General features: G+C 45.1%; 1 pseudogene; it reads right to left on the reverse strand.

Moving 5' to 3' along the window:
• Positions 1-12,714: 12,714 nt before the first annotated feature.
• The window catches only part of LOC137535249 (zinc finger protein 432-like), a 141,296-nt pseudogene continuing 127,737 nt past the window's right edge, over positions 12,715-26,273 (reverse strand).

Consider the following 26,273-nt stretch of genomic DNA (forward strand, 5'->3'; position numbering starts at 1 on the left):
CAGTGCGTCCTCTGACTTCCTCCTCTAATCCGGATATTCCTGTGTGTGATACCGCCATCTTGTGGAGAATATGCAATAAGCCTTCAATGTGATGCACTCCCCTCCTTTTTGTCATACAATTTACCAGTTATTCCACATCCACATTATGCCTGGAACTACCCTCAAAACACTATGGAAGAGAGACAGAACATGTATGGAAGACGAATGCCTCTATCTTCTCCATTTTCCCTCTTTCACATACAGAACAGATCTACATATATGTGTAGGGATTTCTATACAAAAACGTGTTTGTGAGACTAAACTTTACTCACATCTCCTACACTGATATGCTGCTGACTGACAAACGTTACTATGAAGGTAAAGCAGTGACAGTGACAGTGGAGAGGCCTCTGTGGCTTGCATTAGGAATCTATGTGGTTTGCTCATGCAGCCTCTACATCCCCTATTGCTACGGCAGCGGTGGCCTGACAAGAGGCTGTCACACAAATGTCACCAGAGACTGAGGCAGGAGGGGAGAGATGTCACCAGAGGAGTCCCTGAGAGCCACACACAGCACATCAGTGCCCATTGCTGAGTACAGATCAGCCAGTATAACAACTCTGCTACCCAAAGCCCAAAGGCTCGTTATTAACAATATACACTTAGTTACTTTATTACCAGATTTGCAGAGGGAGATACTGCTTGCTTGGCAGTTGGAAAAAGTAATTATTTCCCACAATGCAATGAGGTTCACAGACAGAAAACCATGGTCATGACATCACACTGTGGGAGGGGTTTCACCATAGTATCTGCCTGGCCAACCCCCCTCTGCCCCGATGATCTATTCGAGAAAAGGCAAAGATTTCTCGTGGGAATGGGAGTATCAGCTACTGATTGGAATGAAGTTCATTCCTGGGATAAAGTTCCCCTTTAGCGCCTGTGTAAGAAGATGCAAGCCGCTACCTGACCAGCACATTTTACATGTCAATATATCAAACTCGGGAAGAGACAAATTTCCCCAATATTGGCAGGAATAACCCACAACGTCCTGCCTAGATCTTGCTCTAAGCCAGACCCTCAGCATCAACTGTAGAGAGTTTAGAAAAGTGATGGGATGATACAGAGCTTGATACACAGAGCGGGACCCCAGAAGCCAGTTCACCAAGTCTCTAGAGAGGCCTTTTAAGTCAGGGGCATCAAAACCCACTAGATGTTGCAGTCATGCAGCCATAAAATAAACCCATGGGGTTTATTACTGTTAGTCCCCCCTCATACTTAGTATAGGGGCATGCAAAAGGGGCGCTGAATATTTGGGTGCCACTAGCTGGATGGTGTAATGGTTAAGGGCTCTGCCTCTGGCACAGGAGACCACAGTTCGAATCTCAGCTCTGCCTGTTCAGTAAGCCAGCACCTATTCAGTAGGGGACCTTAGGCAAGTCTCCCTAACACGGCTACTGCCTATAGAGCGCGTCCTAGTTTCTGCAGCTCTGGCGCTTTGAGTCCGCCAGGAGAAAAGCGCAATATAAATGTTATTTGTCTAGTCGCCACCATAGGCTGTAATGTGCATCACAGCTATAGTGGCACTCAGAGGGTAATTTGGGTGCTGGAAAAACACGGAGCATAAATTGTGAAAAAATGCAATTCAGTCACCAGCTGGCAGCCCGATTGCATCTTCCCTGAGGCCTGGAGGGGGAATAGTACTTAACACTGCCAGGACTGTTGCAGGACAGGTTTTCAGTTTCACCCTGCGTCCAAATTTCCTGGTGCCATTTTTGCATGTATGCCCTTAGGATACTGCAGATATTCCAGCCTGATTCATGGAGTTTTTTTTTTTATTCGATATTAACTCACATATTCATTTATTTAATATTTTAAAAAACCCCAAGGGGAGCCAGACAAGTGAATTATGCATAATATATAAGAGTTTTGGCATTATCACCATTTTGGCCAGGATAGCTCTAGCCACTGCTGATAGGGGAAGTTTAGAACATACAATCTTACCCCTACAGTGATCAATTAAAGAAGCCATATTTCACCTCTCAGACTGTACAGGGTCAGGTGACAGGACAATGCCTAAATATCTGATGTGACACACTCTGACGTAATATCCTCAAGGAATTTAGGATGAAGAAAAAGATCCAGGGGCATTAAAAATGACTTGTCTCAATTATCCACTTGACGACCAGAGGTGTATACCCCCTACTGACCAGGCGATTCTGTACAATGCAGCACTTCTCAACTTTATCCGTTTATTGCTCGCACACACAACTTAGCACACAAATTAATTTTAACCACTTTTCTTCTCACTAATAGAGCTTTCTTCCACACCCCCCCCCCACCTGTCCCCAATTGACCCTCCACTACGATCCATACACTACACTGACATACCTAGACATATGGCTGTGGCCATATTATCAGATTGTGAGCCCATCAGAGGAACAGTTAAGTTACAAGGCTGTCCTCTGTACAGCGCTGCACAAGATCACAGTGCTCTATATACATTTATATTCTTTTATTATAATCACTGTGGCCGGCTCTGTTTACTGACAGGTGCGCACGCTTGTGCGAGCTCCCGTCTAATCTCGCTCCTCGTGAGATGACGTCATATGGCGTGACTGAGGAACGAGAGAGCCACTCTGCGGCCGCTATCTTGTGTTAGGCAGTCACAGATTAACAAGGAGACCCAATTAAAATCCAAATGTATTTATGGTGGTAAAAGTCTGTCATACTGAACCATAAGTATCCCTCGAAAACAAGAGGGAGTCATCTGCAATCATAATGTCCAAATTGGAATCCCTTTATTTATCTGGATAATGCAGTATTTCAGCCAGTGGCTCTATAGCCCGGGTGCACAACAAGGGAGATACCGGGCATCCCTGTCTGGTGCCCCTTATATGTTATAATGTTATAGTTTCCAAGATTCACCCAATAACTTCCAGACAGGCCACATGGGGTACGATCCAATTCACTCTCTCTCCTAACAATAAAATGCTTTTTAACCCTTCCTGGACCGGCCGCCTAACCCCCCTTAAGGACCAGGCGTTTTTGCTGAAAGGGGGGCATGTTTGGGGGGTCAGGCAGCCGGATCCCTGCAGGGTCTTGCTGGGCATTGTGTCCCCCCTTTAGTCAGCAGCCATCACTCACCTTCCAGGCTCCAGCAATGAGCCACAGTGGACCCCTCTGCTCCGGCCGGCATCTCTGCTCCTACTGCTGCTCAGTTCCAGGTCGTGGCTTGATGACATCATCAAGCCAGGACCCGGAGGTGATGTCAGAAAAAGCAGAGATGCCAGCAAGAGCGGTGCGGAGCACTGATCGTTGTGGGAAGGCCAGGGAGGTGAGTAGATCCTCTTCTTTCCCCCCTACCGCCGCAGCTGTCAAATTGATCACTACGATCACGTGATCAGAAGCCATACGCGATGCCTGCTGATCACTGAGGGGAGATGCCAGCTGTCATATGACAGCTTAATCTCCCCTCTCGGGTGTGCACGATCCCGTCGGGAGCGGAAATGGCGGGCGGCGTAGATCCTATGCCGCATCAGGCAAGAACAGCCACAAGTGCGGAGTAGGATCTAATAGCGGCGGTCCCCAAAAGGTTAAGCAACCAGCAAGCAAGAAGACATGCAGGATAATTTTGACAGAACCTTTTCCCCTACTTTTTGTTTTTTCAATTTCAGATTGCTGAAAAGTTATTTTAAATACATGAAAAATTATCTCCTAAAAGAAAACTTAGGAGAAAAAGTGGAATGGATCAGGCCCAGAGTCTTCATGGAGGATTTTAAACCATTTGATGAACTTAAGTCCAAAACACATTGTCTCTAGTACCACGAATAAATAACAACACTGAACGCTGTCAGAAGCCTCAGCTATCTCTACTAACAGGGAACAGGGTGAGCAGGGAACTAAAGGGGGAGTGAATGCCCCCTTCTTGTATGTGGTGTTATTAATTCTGCACAGTGTGTGTATTTACACAATGGGTGTACTGTACTGGAAGTCGCTCGCTCGCTATGTACCTGCTCTCTCTACTCTAGGCATATGGAAGAGCATTAGTGTGAACCAGGATACTATACCAGAGGCGCAGCTGTGTTTAAGCATATCTCTACTAACAAACTGGCTCTATTACCTGGGTTGGAGGGAGGGGCTTAATATTCAGATATGCTCTCTTTAATATTTATCACTGTCGATTTCAATGGAATAAATCTGTGTTAATCAGGCTGAACCAGTTTATTAATCACTTTGGACTGTCTGAGTGTTAAAATTTAGGCCAGAATTATAATATCTGATGGAAGTAGGGAGATTGTTCTGTACGATTCAGCCCAAAGGGGATCTTCCCCAGGTTTAGGTATTAAGATAACTAGAGCTTCTATCTGACCTCCTGCGTCCTGAAGACTTTGTGGACAATATAGGTCTTCCCGTGTTAAGTAAAGCAGAGAGAGAGAGAGGAGCTAGACTCCCCAGTGTGCAAGTCAGAGTTCTGCAAAACTCCCTAAAAAGAAAAGCCCAGGTCCTGATGGTTTCAGTAGGGAGTTTTATCAACATTTTGCACCCATTCTGGCTCCTCTCTTCTGTAACCTCACCAACATCGAGGAAGGCCGAGTTACCTTCTCAGATAAATCCAATCCTGCAACAATCACACTAATCCTGAAGGAGGGGAAATCTAATCAGGAATGTGCGCACTTCAGGCCAATCTCTCTTATAAACTGTGATGTTAAAATGTAAATAAACAAACAAAAGAAAAAAAGAAAGAAAAGAAAACACAAAAAGTCTATCAAACAGGCTAAACAGAGTATTTCAAAACATCCTTGGGAAACAACAAACGGGATTCATCTGTGGTAGATGCCAGAGGCGGGACAAGGTCCTCCAGCATCCAAGGATGAGACAGCAAAGTGTGCCCCCTGTTATAAACTGTTCTATATCACCTTGCTTCGACACCAGTAACTTCTTACAGTTGTGTCTCACAGACTGTGAGATCACTTGACTCTCCACACAGCAAGCAGGAGATAGACTTTTCTCAGGCTTCTTCAATGTTTACGTAGTTTATTCAAGAAACAGAAATACAGATAGATACATTCATCATATCCTAGCCATGCCAATCTTCATGTTGCGTTACAAGCTCTTGATTAGACTTCCTGCAGAAGTCAATCAGGCACTTCTTGCTAACCTACGTTCCACTACACTACCTATGTACAGCATACATTATATCAGATTACAGAAAGGAAGAACATGCTTAGAGGTCCCAGTCAGCCTTGCGAGCTAGGGCGAAAGTAAGAAGCAGAATGCCCTCTCCATCGCTCACTCCGGGTTTAATACCGACTAGGAAAGAGTTAAATATGACATCATCTTCGCCACCCCCTAGATCAGACTATTGGTGGACCCACTCGTGGTGTCATCATACACACCTACTTGATTAATAATCAATGAGGCATTTGACCTATTTGCAGGAATGTGGATGTTTACAAAACATGGCTGATGTTTATTGTTCCATGCCCAGGTCAGGGAGACCTGCGGCCTTGTTCAGAGAACAGCTTCTTGGTATGTTCTAGTTCTGCTGACAGAACTGCAGATTTTCTCTGTAAGAGAAAATCCCCTTAAAGGGCCGATCTGCACTCCAAGCCTTTTTGACTAACTCAGTCCCAATAACTGAGGCCTACTTAAATTATAACAACAACATCCCTCCCTCTCCAGCCGTCACACACTGATTGCTATTAGACTAAGAGGCGCCCCAGGGCCCCCAACCTCCCCAACACCTTAATATCTAGTTATCTGGCTTGCACACACTGCCACGTATCCCCTTTTCTTACTTCTCTCTGCTTTGAACACAATAGGGGAATGATAACTAAGTGAGATGTGCGCCCCCTTCTACACTGCGCCCTGAGGCTGGAGCCTCTCTCGCCTCTGCCTCGGCCCGGCCCTGGTAGATGCAGAAAAAGCCTTTGATGCCCTTCTAGAGAATTGATTTTTGCCACCTTAGAAAAATTAAGTCTAGGATCTGTGTTTATCAAAAAATTAAGAAACTATATAACAACCAAAGCACATGCGTGGAGGTAAACAATTATATTGACAGTATTTTCACAATTACAAATGGAGTTAGGCAGGATTGTCCACTATCCTCGTGGCTATTTAACCTCAGTATTGAAGCTATAATTCAATCAGTTCAACAGGACCGTAATATTAAAGGGGTAAAAAAAAAGGCAGAGACAAAAATCCTTGCATATGCAGATGACCCGCTTCTTCCTCAACCGACCAGATTAAATCCATTACAAAAGGCCAGGAACAGTTTGATACCTTCTCTAGATATTCAAACTTTAAGCTTAACAGTGTAAAAAAATGGTAATACATAATCTAGGATGCTCCCCTACGACAGAAGTCGAAATTAAACAAAACAACAATTACAAATGGAATTAATCACAAAATTAAATACTTAGGCATCAACTTGTGACCCTTCAAATCTATTTGAAATGAATGTCCTAAAAATTGTGAAGGATGGTAAAAAGGAAATTTAGTCATGGGACCACATTTGCTTTACATTGATTGGCAGAATCATCATTATTAAAATGTTGATTCTGTCAAAGCTTATTTTTCTGCTGCAAAGTCTTCCGGTGACCCCCCTCCCCAGCATGTGGTTCCAGAATCCAGAATTGGCACAAAATGTTTCAAAATTTCATATTGAGCAAAGCTAAACATAGATTCAGCTACAAGCTTGCTTCAGGAAGGAGAGAGGCGGGTGGATTGGCTGCACCAAACGTTTTTAACTGCTAAATGAGTTCGCATCTGACTAGAGTTTTGGACTGGAAGGTCGAGACCTCAGCCAAGCAGCTCAACCAAATATGGCCATGGCTGGAGGAGGAGGAGGTATGTAGCTTCAACTATGTGTTCTTCTGAATTCCAAATAATATCTACAGACTTTATTCTTCATCCACCCAGGCCCGGCCCTAGACTTTTTGACGCCTGAGGCAATTTTCAAAGAAATCGCCGCCGCCCCCCCCCCCCCAAGCCGCGTGTGTGGGGGGCCGCCCGAGCTGGAGGGGACAGCGGGCAGGAAGGGGGTATTGGGCCTAGCGGCGGGGAGGGGGGTCGGACCCCCCCTCCCTTGCCTGGGTCCCCCGTCCTCCGCTCCCCTCCAGCTTTAACAAGGTCCGTGCTGGCTGCAGCTATTTGTAAGAGGCAACGGGCGGGGATTACTCACCTCTTCCTCGTTCCAGGCCAGCGTGCGCTCCACTGAGGTCACTTCCTGCGGCGTAGCAGGAAGTGACGTCAGTGGAGCGCACGCTGACCTGGAACGAGGAAGAGGTGAGTAATCCCCGCCCGTTGCCTCTTACAAATAGCTGCAGCCAGCACGGACCTTGTTAAAGCTGGAGGGGAGCGGAGGACGGGGGACCCAGGCGAGGGAGGGGGGGTCCGACCCCCCTCCCCGCCGCTAGGCCCAATACCCCCTTCCTGCCCGCTGTCCCCTCCAGCTCGGGCGGCCCCCCACACACACGGACGGGCGGGTGCTGCCCCCCCAGAAGTGCCGCCTGAGGCAAAAGTTTCACCCCGCCTCATGGGCGGGCCGGCCCTGCATCCACCCATCCTCTAGTCAGGCCAACAATAAAAATCCTGCTCTGGGTGGTTACAAAATGGCACAGAGAAAATGGCCTCTCCCTGCCTTCCCCCCGGTATGACTGTATCTTGGTTTGATAAGAACAATCTAAATATCAAGACCCGCACTGTCAGCATCAAGATCTATCATACTTTAGGCATCCCCAGTATTTTTAAGGAATCCTACAAAGGATGAAGTATGGGGCTTTATTCAAGTAAGACGTTTTTACAAAAAAATGACCCCAGAAATAAGGACATACAAAAGGATTTAAACATTCTTGAAAAACATATTTTATTACATAAAAAAATTAGATAAACCATTCTCTAGAATATATGAACTTCTAAGGTATACAGAAAATGTTACTAGTCTTCCACCTTACTGTGAAAAATGGGAGAAAGATCTAGAGTCAAACCTTAAAGAGAGATGGACACTAATATGGTCCAACATTTGGAGAGTTCATAATACAAGGTTACAATTGATAGAGTTCAAAACAATTGCCAGATGGTATAATATGCCTATTATGATTCAGAAATTTTCCAGAGTGCCAGTGTGAGAATCCGCTCAGCTGCCTGCACAGGCAGGCAGCCTTTTGACCATGGTTTAGGTTTGCTTGCTGCATGACTCAGGAAAGGAGACCTTCTGTCAGTTGTGCAGCTTGTGTTGCTGAGGGATTTGCATACATTAGTCATGCAAATCCGTTACCTGCCTTCTTTTGATGACTGGCACTATAAAAGCATTCTGCTCCCAGAATGCTTTGCTGGACATTTCCCTTCCATAGTCTGTTCCTGATGGACACTGCTGGAGTGTCAGCCATTGCTATCTAGTATAGTTAATTCCTGGGGGTTGCTTTAGGCTCCCCTTCTAGCCCAGTCAGGTTGTATTATCTGTTTTGCCTGTTCCGTCTGTCTTGTGTTTGGATCGCACAAGCCCTAGCGTTAGCGGCTGTGGATCCTTCTGATTGAGTCTGGAGTGTAGGTTGGAACAGCGGTTGTTTCTGCCTACCTCATCTGTTCTGTCTGCGTGTGTTTGGATCGCACTCACCCAAGCGCTAGCGCTGGGGATCCTTCTGTTCTGCTACTGTCTCCTGGGATCGCGCTAGCTACTTTTCGCTAGCGCTGGGGATCCTTCTGTTCTGTCTTCTGGGATCGCGCTAGCCACTTTTAGCTAGCGCTGGGGATCCTTCTGTCGCTTGTCCCTGTTTTCGTGTGTTTGTCTTGTCTGCTGCGCTTGCTGGAGGCTCGGTGAGGTAACCGTTAAGCAAGCGCTCGCGTCCTCTGTTTCATGTTTGTCTGTTAATGGTTAGTTAGGCGTGCTTGTCTCTATTGTGCTTATCACGTGGAGACCGCGCATAACCGCGTGCACTGTTGCGAATGAGTGCGGTGTTCGCGGTTAGCTAGCATTTGTTATTTTCCGTATCTCCTTATTGTATTATTTGCTGTGCCTTTGCTACTCTCGTGCTCCGCCTTGCTGTAACCTTGTGTCACGTCTGGCGATCGCACCTCTCGCGATCGCGTTCCTGCTTCTTATCTGCTGTGGTGTGTGCACAGTCGCGGGTTGGCGACTAATTTTATGCACACACACACAATCTGTCTCTGTGCTCACTCTCAATCGCTTCTCTTGCGATTGCGTTTCTTCCCTTCATACAATTCCTGTCTGGCGTGTGTGGTAGGGCAGAGGAGCTGTTCCTCTGCACTCCACAGCTCCACCTGCCGACAGGAATTTCCCTCTGCAGGTGCATAGCACCTAGCCTGGGTGTCCTCAATAATACGCTTGTGGAGGAAATCTGCCGCGTCAGCGCACGTCTGGTGCGCTGACCACGGAGACGATTCCACAATCGTTACAGCCAGGTATTGGAGGTGTGGACAGGAGGGTGGGAATGTGCTGCATATGTGGTGGTCTTGTGTCACAGTTAAAAGATTTGGGGATAACATACAGTATCTACCTTTGCTAAAAATGTATAAAGGAAGACTTTGTTCTCACAGCACGTGATGCGATCCTTAGCTGTGCTGAAAATAACGAAAGTATTAGAAATTCTCTAATTAAAGAAATCAGCACAATGGTTGCTAAAAATATGATAATCAATAAATGGGAGAGCTCCAATCCTCCGGCTCTGAATGAACGGATCACCAGTATGGATGTCCTTGGTGATAATGAGACGTTTGTCCGCTGTAATCCCGGATATGATTGTTCCAACACAGCATAAAAGATCTGGAGGCAACTTACAGAAAACATTAGATAAGAATTGTAGACAGGCCTCCCGGATAAGAAAAGGCAATGTTTGTTTTATTGCATGAAGAGGTGACTTTACTGAGACAGGGGCTGAACATGCAAGGAAGGGAATATGAATGGAGGTTAGGATGTTGTAAGGGAAGTAAGAGGATGGTAGTCTAGTGTGTGTCCTCTGTGTGATAACTGTTGTTATGACTGGGTATGCACACGTGTGGGATGGCATCAGCTGAAGTAACTAGCTGTACCAAAAAGATGTATGATATTGCAATAGGATTGGTGATCTGGAAGTGTGGAGATGAATGTGGAGGATTGATGAGGTATGACTTTAATAACACTATTGATAACGCAAATTATTATTCTGACCTGTAGCAGCCTATTAAGAGTAATATTCCCACTGGTAGAACTTATCTAAACATCACGGACGGTGTAAGAAAACAGTGATGTTAGTACGTGCGATTCCCCCTGCTGTGCTCCTCTGTGCTGCGTTTCTGTGTTGGCTGCTTTCTTTTTTTCTTCTTTTCTTTTTTCTCTTTTTTTTAGGTTAGTCTTCCTTTTCCTATAGAGGTAGGAGTCACGCCGGTGTGTACTTTGATGTATTGGCCCTTCATGTGGTGGCCACAGAACGTGGGTTCCGGTGACTATGCCTGCGTGGATGTATGGTTTGTGGCTGATTGTTTTGTGGTGGAGTTGGGATGAGGTAAACTATCCTTATTGGACATTTGGGGTCCGCTATGTAGGGATTCTGCTATATAGTATTTTCCCTTAGAAATATATTCTTTATGGAGAAGAAAAGATAATAATAGGAAAACCCAAAACTTATCAAATAAAACGCGCTTAATTACCTCAAACCATGATGACAACACGACACAACTCAGGAGTGCGGCAAGATTAATGCTGTGACACCACTAGGTGAGAACTCATCAATCTGTGCGTGTTTACTGAGTTTGGAAAAAAAGATAACTAGAGCTTCCATAAAGGAGGCAGGAACCACTCTCTCTCCAAGACCATATTCAAGATGTCATTTTATTTAGGAATCAACAGCTGCAAAATGTAATATTTAATTATAAAAACTTTTTCACACGGTAAGAAAGTGTATGGCAATTCTTTAACCACAGCTGATGTAGCTGAAGGTTGTGCTTATGTTGAAAAGATTGGCCACATTCTGAACATGAAAAAAGCTGCTCACCAGGGGAGACATTTCTAATGTAGCTGCAGGTTCTGACTTTGTTTAAAAATATTTCCCACACTCTGAACAAGAAAAGGCTGCTCACCAGTGTTACATCTCTGATGTATGTGAAGGCATCACGTCTGTCTAAAATATTTCGTACACTCTGAACATGAAAAAAGCCGCTCACCATTGTGAGATAACTGCTGTAGCTGAAGGTTTAAAAGATTTATATCAGTCTGTACACAACAATGTCCATTCACCAGTGTGACATTGCTGAAAGCTTTGCTGGTGTTTTAAATTCTAGCTGACCGTGTCATGCTGATGGGCGTGGCCGCGGTGGCAGCCCCAGGATGCCTAACACCAATCGGCATAAAATCCTGGGGCTCTGTTTTGCAGGAAATCGCATGCAGGCTGTGCGCATCTCCTGCTTGGTGGGCGGAGCTATTACTGTTCGGGAGACTGTTAGACAGCGTAATCACCGTCTAATTACTGGTACAGCGATGCGATCTATAGCAGCGCTGTACTGGGGACAGCCGTGTGACACGGCTGTCACCTCCTGAGCCACAGGGGTGATCGGATGTCATAGGCTGAAGCCTATGACAGCTGATCGCGGGGATTGGCTGGTGGGGGAAGGGAGGGAGGGGGGTATACAACAACATGAAAAAAAAACACTTTTTTATTAAAAAAACATATATAAACAAAAACAAACAAACATCTGGGGGGCGATCAGACCCCACCAACAGAAAGCTCTGTTGTTTGGGGAGAAAAAGGGGGGGGGGGGGGAATCACTTGTGTGCTGTGTCGTGTGGCCCTGCAGCTTGGCCTTAAAACTGCAGTGGCCAATTTAATGAAAAACTGCCTGGTCTTTAGGGGGTTTAACACTGCGGTCCTCAAGTGGTTAAAGATTTTTATATTGTCAACATGAAAAGGGTTGCACACCAGTATGAGTTTTCTGATGACTAAGAAGGTTGGCTTTGAGTGCAAACCCTTTCCCACACTCTGAACAGGAAAATGGCCGCTCACCAGTATGAGATCTCTGATGACTAAGAAGGTCACCTTTGTAAGCAAATCCTTTCCCACAGTCTAAACATGTAAATAGCCTCTCACCAGTGTGAGTTTTCTGATGACTAAGAAGGTTAGCTTTAAATGCAAATCCTTTCCCACACTCTGAACATGTAAAGGGCCACTCACCAGTATGAGATCTCTGATGCCTAAGAAGGTTAGCTTTGTGAGCAAATCCATTACCACAGTCTAAACATGTAAATGGACTCTCACCAGTGTGAGTTTTCTGATGCTTAAAGTGAATGGGAACCGCATTTAAAAAAATGAGACAGATACTAACCCAAGCAGAGGGAAGGCTCTAGGTCCTATCGAGCCTTCCCTCTCCTCTCCTGGTCACCTCGTTCCAGTGCTGGCTCACCCAGTAGCAGTATTTGACTAATTTAGTCAAATACTGCTTTACCCGGCCGAAGGAGGCTTCAGAAGTCTTCAGGGAGCCCGAGTGCTCCTGAAGAAGGGCGGCCCTGTACTGCGCCTGCGCAAGCACGCTCTCTTGCACGCTCACGCCTGTGCAGTATGAAGCCGCACGTCTTCGGGAGGACACGGCTCCCAAAGACTTCCAAATACCCTTTCGGTGGGGGATTGAAACGGGGTGGGGGGGGGGGGGGGAGCAGCACAGGATAGAGAGCACTGAGAGAGGAGACAGAAGGCTCTATACGACCCAGAGCCTTCCCTCTCCTTAGGTATTTGCTTCATTTTTTTTTTAAATGCGGTTCCCATTCACTTTAAAGAGACAAAAATTGTATTCTTTTTTCTACTATCCTATGAGTTCCTAAACCTATTCTAATGTGCTCTGGCTTACTGCAACACTTTCTACTATCACCATCTCTGTAATAAATCAACTTATCTTTCCCCTGTCGGATTTATCGGCCTGTGTCTGGAAGGCTGCCAACTCTTCAGTGTTGTATCCACCCCCCCCCCTCCAGGCCCCCTCTATGCACACTCCTGTGTGTGTTATTTACCTTAGAAAGCCTCTCTGCTCTCTTGTCAGTGAGAGAAGAGAGCTGCCTGGATAAATTGTCCTCTGTTAGGCTGTGAAAGGAGCTGGGCTGATGAATTACAGACACAGAGCTGTCTGCAGGAAGAAACAATCAGCCTGTAACTCTTCAGTGGATGAGAGCTGCAAGGGAGAAGAAGGTAAACACACAAATGATCTCTTGAGATTCAAAAGGAAAGCTGTATAGAGCCTGCTTGTGTATGGATGTATTTTCTATGTGTGGACATACTGTACATCAACCTACTTCCGGTTTTGGTGGCCATTTTGTTTGTTTATAAAAAAACTTTTTAAAACTGTTTTTGACTACTTTTAATGCGGCGAGGAGCAGCAAAATTGTGACAGAGGGGAATAGGAGATGTCCCCTAACGCACTGGTATGTTTACTTTTGTGTGATTTTAACAATACAGATTCTTTTTAAGAAGGTTAGCTTTAAAAACAAACCCTTTCCCACACTCTGGACCAATAAATGGCCGCTCACCAGTATGAGTTTTCTAATGCCTATGAAGCTCACCTTTCTGAGCAAAACCTTTCCCACACTCTGAACATGTAAATAGCCTCTCACCAGTATACATTTTCTGAAGAAGGTTACCTCTGAGAGCAAACCCTTTCCCACACGTTGAACATGTAAACTGCGTCTCACCAGTATGAGATTTCTGATGCCTAAGAAGGTCAACTTTGAAAAAACTAACCCTTTCCCACACTCTGAACATGTAAAGAGTCACTCACCGGTATGAGTTTTCTGATGACTAAGAAGGTTACCTTTGACAGCAAACCCTTTCCCACACGTTGAACATGTAAACGGCCTCTCACCAGTATGAGATCTCTGATGCCTATGAAGGTTACCTTTGAGAGCAAACCCTTTCCCACACTCTGAACATGTAAATGGCCTCTCACCAGTATGAGTTTTCTGATGCCTTTGAAGCGCACCTTTTTGAGAAAACCCTTTCCCACACTCTGAACATGTGAATGGCCTCTCACCAGTGTGAGTTTTCTGATGACTAAGAAGGTTACCTTTGAGAGCAAACCCTTTCCCACACTCTGAACATGTAAACGGCCTCTCACCTGTATGAGTTTTCTGATGCCTTTGAAGCTCACTTTTCTGAGCAAACCCTTTCCCACACTCTAAACATGTAAATGGCCTCTCACCAGTGTGAGTTTTCTGATGACTAAGAAGGTTACCTTTCTGAGCAAACCCTTTCCCACACTCTGAACATGTAAATGGCCTCTCACCAGTATGAGCTTTCTGATGACTAAGAAGGTGAGCTTTACGAGCAAACCCTTTCCCACACTCTGCACACATAAAGGCCCTCTCACCACTGTGTGTTTTCTGATGACTAAGAAAGTCACCTTTTTGTGCAAACCCTTTCCCACACTCTGAACATGTAAATGGCCACTCATCAGTATGAGCTTTCTGATGACGTAGAAGGTGAGCTTTGCGAGCAAATGCTTTCCCACACTCGAAACAGCTAAATGGCCTTTCACCAGTGTGAGTTTTCTGATGCCTAAGAAAATCACCTTTGCGAGCAAACCCTTTCCCACACTCTGAACATAAAAAAGGCCGCTCACCAGTGTGAATTTTCTGATGTCTGATAAAAACTCCTTTGTCAATTAATTCTTTCCCACACTCTGAATATGAAGAGGGATGCTCTCTGGTTTCAGTATTCTGGTGACTGAGAAGGGATTTTGTGCCACTAAAATGTTTCCCACACTCTGAATATGAAAGGCAATGCTCAGGGCTGTGACTGTTTGCTTTGTCCTCGGTGTGAGTTGTTGAGGTTACACTTGTAGTAATAGTGTCTGGTTTATCAGAAGATTCCCCAGGATTACAGGGATGTGTTGCTCTAGTCGCACTGTGATCCCTGTGATGTGTATTCCCAGTAATGGGGTTTCCTCCTGGAGAACATTGTGTGATGCCATTATCTTCTGCAACATCATCTAGAGGGGAGATAAGACGTCCCTTCGAGGGGCTCCACATATTCTGTCCATCTGTTGGGGATGATAACAATGGTAAAGTGAAGATAATTGATAAAAAGACACCATTTTTTTCAGTTCAGATCTGATTGTTGGTCTAATAACAGCTTTTTTTCTCAGAATTCTGCAATGGAAACAGCTAACATCAATAATGTGTCCCGTGTAATGACTCCTCCTAATTCTTGAGAACATAATGTTATATTGCGTAAGAAAGATGAACCTTTCCTATGATGTACAATGTCTCCTCCTTTGTTGGTACTATGATGTTATACTGAGGAATGGAGATGGACCTTTCATATGGTGTACAGTATCTCCTCATTTGTTGGTGCTATGATGTTATACTGAGGAATGGAGATGGGCCTTTCATATGGTATACAGTATCTCCCCCTCCTTTGTTGGTGCTCTGATGTTATACTGAGGAATGGAGATGGTCCTTTCATATGGTGTACAGTATCTCCTCCTCATTTGTTGGTACTATGATGTTATACAGAGGAATGGAGATGGACTTTTCATATGGTGTACAGTATCTCCTATGATATTATACTGAGGAATGGAGATGGGCCTTTCATATGGTGTACAGTATCTCCTCCCCATTTGTTGGCACTATGATGTTATACTGAGATACTGAGGAGTGGAGACGGGCCTTTCATATGGTGTACAGTATCTCCTCTTCATTTGTTGGTGCTATGATGTTATACTGAGGAATGGAGATGGACCTTTCATATGGTGTACAGTATCCCCTCCTCATTTGTTGGTGCTATGATGTTATACTGAGGAATGGAGATGGGCCTTTCATATGGTGTACAGTATCTCCTCCTCATTTGTTGGTGCTATGATGTTATACTGATGAATTGAGATGGGCCTTTCATATGGTGTACGGTATCTCCTCCTCATTTGTTGGTACTATGATGTTATACTGAGGAATGGAGATGGGCCTTTCATATGATGTACAGTATCTCCTCCTCATTTGTTGGTACTATGATGTTATACTGAGGAATGGAGATGGACCTTTCATGTGGTGTACAGTATCTCCACCTCATTTGTTGGTACTATGATGTTATACTGAGGAATGGAGATGGACCTGTCATATGGTGTACAGTATCTCCTCCTCATTTGTTGGTACTATGATGTTATACTGAGGAATGGAGATGGGCCTTTTATATGGTGTACAGTATCTCCTCCTCATTTGTTGGTACTATGATGTTATACTGAGGAATGGAGATGGGCCTTTCATATGGTGTACAGTATCTCCTCCTCATTTGTTGGCACTATGATGTTATACTGAGGTATGGAGATGGGCCTTTCACATGGTGTACAGTATCTCCTCCTCATTTGTTGGTACTATGATGTTATACTGAGGAATAGAGGTGGGCCTTTCATATGATGTACAGTATCTCCTCCTCATTTACTAGACATATTACGAGTTGGGAGAGATATGTTGATGAAGGTCATCTGGTCAGAATAAGGGGCAAAACCAAATGACTGTATGATAAGCTGTGATAGTAAGAAATTATAAAGTAAAGCTTCTTAAAAACTATTCACATAAACCTTGACTAAGAGTTTCCTCCTGTTTTGTCCCAATTACATTGTCCTTCTCCATGGACTGCTGATCACTTGTCATGTGCGTCTGTTGTTCAACTTTTATAACAATCTGTTGTTTGTCCTAAAACATAAAAATACATAATTTGACATCCTGAAAAGTAGAGCATTAATAACCTAACTGCATAGAAAAATGTCATCTTGTAGAATTGAAGTCATTTGTAGATCCTCAGCCCCACATACCTGATAATGGTGGAGGATGGTGGGATCTTCCTGTGGATAGTACCAGGAATAAAGAGGACCTGTATATCTCTCTGGTGGGTTTCTGTTACTGGATCCATCTGTAGGAAACACACACACTGGCTCATTACATTGTTTCTGTGTGTTATCAGATGATAGAGATCTGCACGGCGATGAAGGCTTTTTTGGTGCATGGGGTGCCTATTGCAGCTTAGCTACCCATAGACTGCAGTCTTATGTTGGGCATACACGGGTCATTTTTTTTGTATCAATCGAGCCGCTGATGGCTCGATTGATAATTTCCAACATGTCCGATTGCCCGCTGGATCGATTCCGTGCTCGATACCCGCGGGCAGGACAATAGCGGAAAAAGAGCGGAACATAAGAGGCGCCCGTGGGGATGAGCGGGAATTGATCCGGGCGGCCGCGGGGACCAGTGCATAATCTACCCGTGTATGCCCAGCATAACTGTCATGGCCTGTGCATGTGTAATCCTGCTGGTGGCAGCACTAAGGAACTTTGGTGAGCACTTCCACTGTCTACTAGCAGTCTCTCCTCTTGCTCTGAGCTGTGCAGTTCCCAGACTCACCCGCAGGTGGAACTCTGAGGACTTTCTGGACCTGAACTCTTGCAGGACAGAAGGAAAACATAGTGAAATGCATCCTGTGTGTATTTACAGAGTTTAGCCTGACTAATTCACCTTCATCTCTGACTAACCACAAGTGTAATTTGATCTCTCATCTGCGTCAGCTCTGGAATATTGGCAGTCCTCGGCAGAGCAGCTAATTTGTAAACACAGGATGTTAACCCTATGTCTGCTCACATGAAAGCAGGAAGTAGTCACACTGCAGATTTATTGCAGGATTGGTATCAGCTGTAACAAAGAAATGTTTTTTTCTTTAAAGGATATTATACTGTTTTTTATCTTTTAGAGCAGAGAGGAAGTTCTGAGTTCAGGTCCGCTTTAAGACTGGTTCTTCCAGCAGCACATTGCTAGAATATCAGTGTTTCTCAACATTAAATTGGTATGTCCCCCTTTTAAAACCCTGTACTCACCAAGTACCCCCTAGCATAGTAAACATTATCACAAGTACCCCTTGACAAATATACTGTACATTTAATCATAGTACACGATAATTGGTTCTAAACAATTTCCAAGCATTTACTATTACTTTTAATTAGCTAAAACACTAATTTGGTGTTGTTTAAATAAGATATATCATTTTCTACAACTCTAAATGTGTTCTTCTTGGTTAAGTATATAAAGCCTGAGTACCCCCTGGAACCATCAGAAGTACCCCCTGGGGTACACGTACCACATGCTGAGAACCAAGGTGCTAGATCATTCTGCTTGTTGCTGGCAGCTCTGGCCATTGGTTCTGTGTCCCTTGCTCCTTGTTCCTGTTCCTGTGACTTCCCACCATTGATCTTTGCTAGCCTGACTACTCTTTGCCTATCAGTATTATCTGATTTCCTGGCTTACCTCTGCCTGTCTGATTTTCCTCCTGTATGCTGATTAGATTTATCCCCTCCTCTATATATTCTGAGTGTTCTGTGATCCTGTATATTCCCATTGCTCATATATTGAGTGATTGGTGCTCCTGTATATTTTGCCATCGTAAAGTTAGTTAGAGGAGTTCTGGTACTTGTGGTGCACCCTGTGTTATGCATTGTATGATTGCAGGTGTATTGTGGTGTGTGTATTTGTATGATTGCACACTTGTAAAAATAAACAGTTTAATTTCTCCTATCCATTGTACAGACACCAGTATTTAATTAGTGATCTTCTGGTATTGTTTAAAGGACAACTGAAGAGAGAGGTATATGGAGGCTGCCATGTTTACTTCCTTTTAAGGAAAACCAGTTGTCGGGCAGCCCTGCTGAACCTCTGCCTCTGATACTTTCAGCCATAGACCCTGAACAAGCATGCAGCAGATCAGGTGTTTCTGACATTATTGTCAGAACTGACAAGATTAGCTGCATGCTTGTTTCCAGTGTTATTCAGACACTTCTGTAACCATACAGACCAGCAGGGCTGCCAGGCAACTGGTATTGTTTAAAAGGAAATAAACATGGCAGCCTCCATAGTCTTCTCACTTCAGTTGTCCTTTAAACCCCGAAAGCAATTGGCATGCACAGATTGTTGATCTTCTGGTCTGGTCCTAGTTACAACCAATATCTGCATGACCAATAATAACCCTAAAATTACAGTGGACCTGGATTTTGGTGCAGGAAAGCAGCACTCATCTATCTCTCAACAGTCATATGGCTGATCTTAAATTTGGTGTCCGAGTGGTTGTAGCGGTGAGGGAAGTGGCAAGGACAGTGCTCCATTAGGTATGGGGTTCAGCTACATATACATACTATTGTAGCCAAACTCGTTTAGCAGCAATAAGAGTGAATGGGAATGTTAGGATTGGAGTTGGAGGTTAGTGTTAGGTGTTAAATGGGGAAAAGTTAGTGTGAGAATAGGAGAGAAAGCCGACATATAAAGGATCATTTATATAAAAGTAACTTTGGAAATATCGAGCTTTCCCTTCCCATCCTGTATTGTGAGCGGCCATGTTTGTTTTGTTTTCACTGATGCTGGCTGCCCCGGAAGATCCACCTTTCCAATTACTCCCCCTCATGTGCAGCGTCCCCCTCTTTAAGCTATGTTACATGGTTGGTGTGGGACTGAGAAGGGATACTATAGTGGCATTTGGAATTATGTGCAGCGCTCTGTTAGAGGAGCAATGTGCAGAGTGCAAGATATTAGGGGTGCAAGGTGCAGAGTGCAAGCTATTAGGAGTGCAAGGTGCAGAGTGCAAGCTATTAGGGGTGCAAGGTGCAGAGTGAAAGCTATTAGGGGTGCAAGGTGCAGAGTGCAAGCTATTAGGGGTGCAAGGTGCAGAGTGCAAGCTATTAGGGGTACAAGGTGCAGAGTGCAAGCTATTAGGGGTACAGGGTGCAGAGTCCAAGCTTTTAGCGATACAAGGTGCAGATTGCAAGCTATTAGGTGTACAATGTGCAGAGTGCAAGCTATTAGGGATGCAAGGTGCATAGTGCAAGCTATTAGGGGTGCAAGGTGCAGAGTGCAAGCTATTAGGGGTACAGGGTGCAGAGTGCAGGCTATTAGGGGTACAAGGTGCAGAGTGCAAGCTATTAGGGATACAGGGTGCAGAGTGCAAGCTATTAGGGGTGCAAGGTGCAGAGTGCAAGTTATTAGGGGTGCAAGGTGCAGATTGCAAGCTATTAGGGGTGCAAGGTGCAGAGTGCAAGCTATTAGGGGTGCAAGGTGCAGAGTGCAAGCTATTAGGGGTACAAGGTGCAGAGTGCAAGCTATTAGGGGTACAAGGTGCAGAGTGCAAGCTATTAGGGGTACAAGGTGCAGAGTGCAAGCTATTAGGGGTACAGGGTGCAGAGTGCAAGCTATTAGGGGTACAGGGTGCAGAGTGCAAATTATTAGGGATACAGGGTGCAGAGTGCAAGCTATTAGGGGTACAAGGTGCAGAGTGCAAGCTATTAGGGGTACAGGGTGCAGAGTGCAAGCTATTAGGGGTACAGGGTGCAGAGTGCAAGCTATTAGGGATACAAGGTGCAGATTGCAGGCTATTAGGGGTACAGGGTGCAGAGTGCAAGCTATTAGGGGTGCAAGGTGCAGAGTGCAAGCTATTAGGGGTGCAGAGTGCAAGCTATTAGGGGTACAAGGTGCAGAGTGCAAGCTATTAGGGATACAGGGTGCAGAGTGCAAGCTATTAGGTGTACAATGTGCAGAGTGCAAGCTATTAGGGATGCAAGGTGCAGAGTGCAAGCTATTAGGGGTGCAAGGTGCAGAGTGCAAATTATTAGGGGTGCAGAGTGCAAGCTATTAGGGGTGCAGAGTGCAAGCTATTAGGGGTACAAGGTGCAGAGTGCAAGCTATTAGGGATACAGGGTGCAGAGTGCAAGCTATTAGGTGTACAATGTGCAGAGTGCAAGCTATTAGGGATGCAAGGTGCAGAGTGCAAGCTATTAGGGGAGCAAGGTGCAGAGTGCAAATTATTAGGGGTGCATGGTGAACATTTTAAGGGTGCATGGATCAGAGTAATTATTACTTGGGGGTGTGGCACATGTGTTGTTTTAGGTGAATGTTGCTGAGTATATGTTGTTTCAGGTGCACTTTAGGTGCCTAACTGCTGTGTAACGAAAGGGGACATATTATAGTAGCTTCATGTGATGTTTATTATATTGTTTGCTATTCAATTTTATTAACCCCCCTGGCATTACAATAAATTCGCCAGGGGGGCGGTGCAGCACTTTAAATTTAAAAAAAAAAAAAAAAAAATCATGTAGCTAGCCTAGCGCTAGCTACATGATAGCCGCTGTGCAGCGGCATCCCCCAACCCCTTCCGATCACCTACGGCAATCAGAGCAAACAGTAAATCCCATTCAGAACGGGATTTCCTGTTTTGCTTCCCCTGTCGCCATGGCAACAATCGCAATGATGTCATCGACGTCATGACGTCAGACGGAGTCCCGATCCATCCCTCAGCACTGCCTGGCACTGATTGGCCAGGCTGTGCAAAGGGTCTGGGGGGGCGGCGCGTAAATCGGCCCACCAGGGCCTGAGAAATCCTTCGTGGCGGCATAGCCCGGGCTCAGCTCGGGATTACTGCCAAGGAGGTTAAACCACATTGAATTTCAGTTGTTAATTTTGTCAAGGGGTGCCCTCTGCTGAAAAAGTTTGAGAACCAATTCTCTAGATGGACCCTCCATACTTCTCTTTTCTTTACAAGAAATGAAAGTCTCCTCTTACCGGGTGATGTGAGGGGAGGCTGATTCTCCATCATGGTGTCCTTGTAGAGGTCCCTGTGTCCTTCTATATACTGCCACTCCTCCATAGAGAAATAAATGGTGAAATCCTGAAATCTTATAGGAACCTGACACACACAATGATATAGTCACCATCTAGACACACCCCTTGCTGTTACTAAATAATCTCCCATAATTCCCAGCACTGCTCACCTCTCCTGTCAGCAGCTCCATCATCTTGTGGATGACCTCTAGAATCTCCTCCTTGTTCCTCTCTGGTTTCAGGGAGTGAGGTGGGGGCTCTGTGATGGGGGAAGGGCCACACAGATTACTTCTGGGCATCATTAGCTCTCCAGATCTCTCTTTCACTATTTTATGATTCTGTTAAAGCATAAACAATTGCAATACCATGTTAATTTCCAGAGTCCTCACCTCACAGCTGTGTGTTCTAACAGAGACAACAATAATGTCATGTGACCTCACAGAATCCTCCTCACCTCTCCAGTCAGTAGGTAGATGACCTCCAGGGTGAGGTCTAATATCCTCTCAGTCATGTAACTTTGGTTCTCATCCATGTTTAGTAAGGTGGTCATGTGATCTACACAGGAAGCTGGTATCTGTAGAGGGATATTTCACAGAGGATGATCAGCACTGTGGGAGTCCAGAATATATCCCCATATACATATACATACTTGTTTATTAATTTCAACGAGTTTTATTAAAGAGTTAACAATTCTTAACAACAAGCGTATCAGACACCCCACAATATAAGGCCTGTGCAATTAAACCCATCAGAATACATTACATAAATTGAAAGGTAAGTTTACATCAAAACAGTATAAAATAAACTCGGGAGCACAGAATCGGGATCATAGTGCATATTGCAGAGTATAGGGTCCAAGGCCCCCACAGGTAATGAGGAACACATTGTAAGAACACTAGGCACTGTTCAGGAGCAAGAGCTAATGATTGGAGTTCTGCATTGCCATATATGCAGCCCAGGGTTGCCAGGTCTCTGTGAACACCTTGAACATGTCACTGACAATTAACAGAAATAAGGATGTCAGTTACTATGCCTTCAGCTGCTTCCACCAATAGAGTAGGTTGCTGCTGCTGCTGCTGCTTTGTGATATGTAGCCTGGCTGCCTTTGCTATATGCTGAGCTAATCTGTGTGGGGGAATCTTCCAACCAGGGGGCTAATCCCCCAGTATTAACATCAAGGGTTCTGTTGAGATGGTCCGTTCAAGGGCAAAGCTGAGACAACCTCATCCCAGAAGTCCCTTACTACCGGGCAATACCACCATATATGTGCCATAGACCCTGCTCTATTGCAGTTTCTAAAGCATGCAGTACATTGCGTTTCACAGGGTAGATTCTCTGCAAGTGCATCGGGGTGTAATAGGTGCGATGTAACACCCCAATGCTGGTCTCGATATGAGAATAAGAACAGCTGCCCTTAGTGAGGGTAATACAAGATTTGTACATACTTATTTATTAAAGCTCATTACACACTGTGGGCCTGGAGGACAACTGCTTATGATGTCACACCTTCCCCACAGTCCACACCCCTAGAAAGTTAGACCACCCCCACTACTCACCCACCTACTTAAATGAACTTTATTTACAACAGACACTAACTTACATACAGAGACATGTGAACATGCTGCTCAGTTTTTGTTTTTTAACAGATAATATTTCATACATAACACACACAATTTATACATTTATCACACAATAATAAGGGCCTAACCATATGGCCTTGTTCTGCAACACAGATGGCTGTGCGTTTTAAAAAACACCACCCAGTACATACGTAAGCATCGCCGGTGAGTTGGGCGCAGGGCGAGCCATATGATGTTCTCTCCCTGCTGCCGCTAAACTATTCCTCGGCGGTGTTAAATACTATTCCTCCTTCGAGTTGTCGCAACTTGGAGGAAGATGTAATTCAGGGTCCGGCAACTGCCAGAGCTCCAAATTCCCTTACACTCCCCCCGCTGCATTACATTGCTGCTATGGGGCGCCACGCGGCGGTGAGCGTCGTGCACCAAAACCACCTGCTTCACAGTTTACACCCTCTAAAGGTGGCCATACACCATACAATCTTTTTCTTTAGATCTTTTAAGCTCAATTCATTTCCTGACCATATAATTTGAAAAATCAAACCATTCATCATTCACTATTGATTTGTTTCTAAAAATATATAATAATTTTTCTAGGGCTGTGGATTTGGAGCCGAGAAGTTGGAGCAATTTTGTGTACCTGGAGTCGGTGATTCCAATAAACTGAGGAGTCAGAGTCGGATGATTTTTGTACCGACTCCCCAGCCCTTCATTTTTCACTATGGCCAACAGATGAAAAAATTCAGGAAATTTCATAGTTTTTCTTGATCAAAAAAGCACCTGTTAGACTCACCGGTCACGCTGTTTCTTGCCAGCATATGGGACACCATTAGGAGAGGTGTGTCCCACCTCCTTTTGTGGAAGCACTAACACAAGGGCATTATAAAAGGCGCCACCCCCTCCTCCTCAGTTCATTGGAAAAGTAACCAAAGCGTGAAACCTGAGACAAGAGGGCGACCAACTCCAAGACACCTGAAACAGTGATCTGAAAGACCATCCATGTACAACATACTTCCAGAAGTGAGCAAGATAGGGAGGGGTTATAGGCGGTGCCCCATATGCTGGCAGAAACACAGTCACCGGTAAGTCTAACAGGTGCTTTATTCCACCCATCATATGGGACACCATAGGAAAGACAAGCAAGTAATACTTTTGTGGAAACACTAACACAAGGGCATTATAAAAGGTGCCACACCCCCTCCTCCTCAGTTCATCGAAAAAGTAACCAAAGCGTGAAACCTGAGACAAGAGGGCGACCAACACCAAGACATCTGAAACTGTGAATACTTACAACATCTAGGGGGGGACCACAGCCTGAAACACTTTTCTGCCAAATGATAGGTCTTGTTGAGACAGGATATCCACTCTTAGATGTTTCACAAATGTAGATGGACTTGTCCATGTTGCTGCCTGGCAGATTTGCTGTACGGTGTCCCCGGCCCTTTCAGCCCAAGAGGTAGCTAAGATGCGTGTGGAATGAGCTCTTACCTGAACAGGAGTAACCTCCTTATGCTAATGCTATCGCCTGGTATATCCATCAGTTCTGAGGCTGCCCCTTCTGTTCTTTCCATAAATAATACTAATAATAATACTAACATTTATATAGCTTTTCTTCTGTTGGACTCAAAATGCCCAAGAGCTGCAGCCACTAAGGGCTCGCTCAAGGGGCCAACTTGCAGTGTTAGGAAGTCTTGCCCAAGGACTTCTTACTAAATAGGTACTGACCCCAGCCAGGATTTGAACCCTGGTCTCCCACGTCAAAGGCAGAGCCCTTAAGGAGAACCTGTGATGGGTTTGAAAAATCCTATTAGGACACAGAGGCAAGTGTGGTATAAAATGAGCAGCCTCTGTGTCCTTACAGAGTCTCCAGGCTGCCCCTGGGCTCTGCTGTCCTCCATAAAAAACCGCCAGGCTAGCGACACACAGATTGTCGCTAGCCGGCAGTTTACCTAAGGCTGTCAGTCACCGCCGCTCCCCGGCCTCCACTATAGCGCGGCTCCCCACCTGTGTCCCTTCCCTCCCTGCCTCCGGAGCCGCGCTATAGAGGAGGCCGGGGAGCAGTGGTGGGAGGCAGGAAATTTGGGCGCATGAGGCAGGTGGACAAAATGGGTGCCGCCATTCACTCCCATAATAAGTATCGTTTAATGGGCGCCCAACAGGAAAAAAGGACGCCGGAGAAAAATAACGTTTTACAAGCGGCGCTCGGAGACTTTTAATGCTTTATAACTGCTTCTCATGATTACACATTATTTAATGATTTATAATTTTTTAAACATTTTTAAACGAAAAACAGTACAATATTTTTTAAAACATTATTTTTAAACAAAAACAGCACAATATTTTTTTTTAAGACATTATTAATGCTTATCACAGGGGGGTCTTAGGTTTAGGCACTACCAGGGGGGTCTTAGGTTTAGGCACCACCAGGGGGGTCTTAGGTTTAGGCACCACCAGGGGGTGGTTAGGGTTAGGCACCACCAGGGGGGTGGTTAGGGTTTGGCACCACCAGGGGGGTGGTTAGGGTTTGGCACCACCAGGGGAGTCTTAGGGTTAGGCAGCACCAGGGGGGTGGTTAGGGTTAGGCACCACCAGGGGGGTGGTTAGGGTTTGGCACCACCAGGGGAGTCTTAGGGTTAGGCAGCACCAGGGGGGCCTTAGGTTTAGGCAACACCAGGGGGTCTTAGGTTTAGGCACGACCAGGGGGGGTCTAAGGGTTAGGCACCACCAGGGGGGTCTTAGGTTTAGGCACCACCAGGGGGGTCTTAGGGTTAGGCACCACCAAGGGGGTCTTAGGTTTAGGCACCACCAGGGGGGGTCTAAGGTTTAGGCACCACCAGGGGGATCTAGGGGTTAGGGGTAGGTACAGGGAGAGTTCTGTGTGAGAGTAGGGTTAGGTATAGTTTTAGTAAAATTTGTATTAATCTTTTATAAAACGTTATTTTTCATTTCACTTTTTAAACAGGGAACGTTTTTACAATTGCCGATTTCATACACATTATTTAATGATTTATAACGTTATAAAACATTATTTTTAAACGAAATATAGCACAATTATTTTTTAAATGTTATTCATGCTTATCGTTTAAAACCATGCGCCCTTTTTTAATGTACGCGCAGCGGTG

This window comes from Hyperolius riggenbachi, chromosome 10, assembly GCF_040937935.1.
Source record: "Hyperolius riggenbachi isolate aHypRig1 chromosome 10, aHypRig1.pri, whole genome shotgun sequence".
NCBI lineage: Eukaryota > Metazoa > Chordata > Amphibia > Anura > Hyperoliidae > Hyperolius > Hyperolius riggenbachi.